Source organism: Melitaea cinxia, chromosome 9 (assembly GCF_905220565.1).
Source record: "Melitaea cinxia chromosome 9, ilMelCinx1.1, whole genome shotgun sequence".
NCBI lineage: Eukaryota > Metazoa > Arthropoda > Insecta > Lepidoptera > Nymphalidae > Melitaea > Melitaea cinxia.
In genome coordinates this window covers 8,019,511-8,024,208 of record NC_059402.1, presented here as the reverse complement: position 1 = coordinate 8,024,208, position 4,698 = coordinate 8,019,511, and the positions used below count along the sequence as shown (strand labels likewise).

General features: G+C 35.5%; 1 long non-coding RNA gene across 1 annotated transcript; it reads right to left on the bottom strand.

The window, feature by feature from the left end:
- Positions 1-303: 303 nt before the first annotated feature.
- LOC123656349 lies at positions 304-621 on the bottom strand. Its single transcript, XR_006743525.1, has 2 exons — positions 497-621; positions 304-464 (listed from the first exon to the last, which is right to left on the bottom strand). It is a non-coding gene; the product is annotated as an uncharacterized LOC123656349 (long non-coding RNA).
- Between the last annotated feature and the right edge of the window lie 4,077 nt (positions 622-4,698).

Here is a 4,698-nt window from a genome sequence, read left to right as displayed (position 1 = left end):
AACTGCAAATGTGCAATTCAGTGTTAAGCCACCTCCGAACACAAGGCGTATTACGTCTGTTTTAAACATGAGACGCTACGATCACGATAATTTAGCCTCTATTCTCAAAGAGCTATGGTTTATCTATATTCTAGCTTTGTCAAGCTCGTGTATCGTTAGTAGTAATTAATTGCTTACGTCTTTTGACGATGCCTTGCATGTTACATGGTTACGTCTTTTGCTGATGCATTTGATACAATACAGTCGAATAGAGCTAGAAAGAAAATTTAGCGATGTATTAAGAAATTATTACACAATAATGAATTAAATTAGACTTTCTTTTCTTGCATAACTGAGTTCAAATCTGTTACTCAGGATCAACATATATTACGAGTATCAATAATAAATCACCTTATAATTGAGGTATTTGTATAAAATTATTACTACAATACTTTAAGCGTCTTAGACAAAAATAAAAAGGTAACCTGTTCTCAATTAAAAACGTTCCATTTGTAACCTGTTCTCAATTAAAAGCGTTCCATTTATAGGTAAAGACGACCCTTGCCATCGACCAGAAAGTTTGGAGCTTAATTTGCTACGTTGCTTCCTAAGACTTTTGTCTTCAAGCATTGCGGAATCATAGAAGTGCAGCCTTGACGAAGTCTGCCAAACGCCGCTCAGCCCAATCGAATCCTCCTATCGGCCTCCTTCTCGAAGTTGTTGCGGCCTAGTTGGATAGTATGGCCTAGGTAAATATAATTTCAAAGCTCAGTGGTAACTCCGTCATCCCCCGGAACCCTTCCGTTTTTAAGCTGCTTGAGCGCTGCACCAATCTCATCATCTTTGAAGTCAGGGATACACTCCGAATAATGGCCCAACAGTGGTGCCCGTGGATCTTCGGTGTCCCAAGTTGCGGGCTTGCGTGTGCTCGACGAGTACAGCTGTCCATAAAAACCTCTTCTCGGATCTGAGGGCGAGAGGAGACGGTTCTGCCATCCGCTGTTTTGAGCTTCGCAAGAAGGCGTTCTCCCCAATGGTTTTTGGAAAACTTTGGATCCCCTATTCTGCTTAATCAGAGTAGTAATCTCTCTCGTATTTGAACAGCGGAGGTCTCGTTGTACAAGTTTTCGTATCCTCTTGGAAAGAGCCCTCTGTTCTGGCGAAGCAGGCGAAAACTCGCACCTCTGCCGCATCAGATCCAAGGCTTAGGGAGAAAGTTTAGTCTGCTTCGTTGGCTTTGTTGGTGGAAAGTGCCTGCAACCCAGTATACACATCGTCTTCACCACGTTGTCGGTTATCTCGTCCACGTCGCTAGTAGTTTCCAGCGAACCGAATCGGTTTTGGAGTTCCAATTGGAACTGCTCGGAGCCACATAGTATTTGGAGCAGCGTAGGTCGGAGAGTAGATTTCATCAAGCGGGCCCGCTTCTTTTGGAGGCATATATACAGAGTGCCCCGTACTAGCCGGTGGTTGCAGCCGGTGTTAAACCTGTTAACCACTGAGACATCTCTGAATATATGCCTTTTATCCGCTATGATGAAATCTATCTCGTTCCTCGTCACAGTATCGGGACTTTGCCATATCCACCTCCTTTGGGGCTTCTTCTCAAAAAAATGAGTTCATCAAGAAGAGCCCCTCTGATTCGAGGAAGTTAGAAGCATCGCCCCCTGCGATCCCTGTGAACCAAAACGTGTGGTTTTTTTACTAGGCAAATATAAATAACTAATTAATTAACAATCCCTACTCGTATTATTTTTATGCCACATTGTCATACTCTTGCATCAATTCTTTACGTTAGTGTAAGCTACAATTTGTCTAGATATGTTGTTTAACGACAAAAATGGTACTAAAAAAACTCAAAAAATCGTAGAATTTAATCACCAATATATCACGCGACGAAGTATTAAAGATACAATGAAATGAACATTCAACACGTACATAGATATAATTAAATCGTAACAATCATTGTGTTAGTTTTATGACGACATGTTTAGTGTCGCATTTTTTCATAAAGAACGCATAAATCGCAGTAGTTGTTTTTATGAACCCAAAGTGCCTACAAATCAAGTTAACAAGATAGGGAAGGAAAATATATTTAGTTGACTCCTAGTACTAGTCTCATTTATGCTCCAATTTCTCTTCCAATTTACAAACTAAGATAGTTAAAAATTTCACATTCTATATTTATTTTTAAAAAATATGAAAAATGTATTATGGAAGCACTATTAAGTTCTTTTTGTGATGTTTAACGTATAAGTTGCTAACAAAAATCCTGCGTAGATCCCTTGTAAATCAAATGTAAAATATAAACATATACCTTCTTATATGTATATAAATTCTCGTGTCACAATGTTACAATACTCCTCCGAAACGGCTGGACCAGTCTTTATGAAATTTTGCGTGCATATCATGTAGGTCTGAAAATCGGCCAACATCTATTTTTCATACCCCTAAGCTATAAAGGGGGGATTAAAGTGGTTAATGACATATATGGAAAAACGTTTGCGAGGTCAGCTAGGATATTTATATGTATTTCTTTAGAGATGTCAACAAAATGAATTATTATAAGTACTTCGCACTATAGTCCTGTCACATATCTTTCTTTCACCTTTGATTCTGTGCAGAGAGCATATTTAACAAGATCTTTAAAGTCATGGACCATGACTTTGAGCGCTTTTTTAATATGAGATTATGGCACTGTGTTAGGAGCTATTTCTATGTACTGGTATATATATCTGTATAATCTACGTTAGTAATATTTTACATTTAAATATTCAATTGAGGAAATCTCTAAATTTAAATGATAATATGAAATTTTAAATACTGAAATTTCCTTCATAGTTGTCATAGATTTTATATTAACAAAGCAAACAAACCACAAATCAGGAGAGGAAGAAAATTTAAGCATTGCTTAAAATCGATATTTCCGCTTGACTGTCTTGATAATAAATATATTATATATACGATCATTATTTAAGTGCAACGTTATTTTCATAAAAATAAGCTCCAATAATATAAAAGATTATTTCGGAAAATATTTGTATTTTTGTATCTACTAGCCACTAATCCAATTACTTCTTAGTTTATGTGCCACTTACTTGAATAAATAATAATAAATGGACGACAGACGTAATAAAGTGTGTTCGGTAAATAAATATCTGGACGGCTTGCTAGTTGGTTTAGATGTATGACTCAATTATTATGATTCAAAGCAAATTTTTCGAATAATCATAATTATAATGTAGTAATTACAACAAATGCTTAATCATTGTAAGATATTACATTTGTTTAAATTCGAAGCTTTCGGCATTTTTTTTTTCTTTTATCAACTTAGAACAATTAGTTATAACATCAAAGATTATAAATAATTATTTATTTTTACAATATCCTAATACAAATACGAAGATATTGTGTAAAAAGTTAAATATTAAAATATTATTACACAACCAGATAATCAAATGCACTTAAAATGTATGCCCGTGAACAAATACGTGTAACATGAGTTGTATTATTTTAGTGTAAAAGTTGTTAAGAAATAACCTGCTTTATATTTTAGGTAAACTATAATCACACAAGTGCTTTAACAAAGACAAGCTTGACATAACAAATAAAAGCACACGAGTGCTTGCTACTCTTTGTTCAACTTTCAGTCCTACTTACATGCGTTTTAGCATTGCTACCGTACTTGAATACAGAATTGACCTGTGCTCCGCAATTTTGCAAACTTTACTTTTGATATCTTAAAAATTACGGATTAAAATGCATCTACGTGTATTTTAGTATCTTGCAAACGGCTTAGTACGCTTCAGCCTGCAATATTCCAACTACTGGGCATAGGCCTCTTTCCCCATGTAGGAGAAGGATCAGGGCTTAATCCACCATACTGCTGCAATGCGGGTTGGCGAATATATTCCCTACTATGAGTAACGATCGCTATTAGGTGTACATGATAACAACTAGGTACGATTTAGTAGTTTTAGAATATCGATTCATCCTTTCAAACTTTCTCATTAAACGGTTTTATTTAGCTCACCCCGTTTGTTTTATTTTTTATTTATTATTTATTCTTGGGTCAAATTTAGTAATTCAAATTTCACCCTCTTCCTGTCAACCGATTAATCTGAAATTTTGTATACACTTTGGATTTTGGTGACAATACAATTATGTTTATTCATTATCATTATAAATTCAAGATGGCCGCCGCTACAAAATGGCGGATAATTTATGTTTTATTAATCCCATCAATATGGGTATCAAATGAAAGGGCTCAACAAGCAGAATACAATATACTATAAAAAATTGAAATCCAAGATGGCGGCCGCTACAAAATAGCGGATAACGTAGGTTTTATCAATCCCATCAATATGGGTATCAAATGAAAGGGCTTAACAAGCAGAGTACAATATACTATAAAAATTGAAATACAAGATGGCGGCCGCTACAAAATGGCGGATAACGTAGGTTTTATCGATCCCATCAATATGGGTATCAAATGAAAGTGCTCAACCAGTATAATCAATGTACTATATAAAATTAAAATCCAAGATGGCGGCCTCTACAAAATGGCGGATAACTTAGGTTTTATCAATCCCATCAACATGGGTATCAAATGAAAGGTCTCAACAAGTAGAATACAATTTACTATGCAAAATTGAAATCTAAGCTGGCCGCCGCTACCAAATGTCTGATAACAATTTTTTATCAATCCCACCAATATGG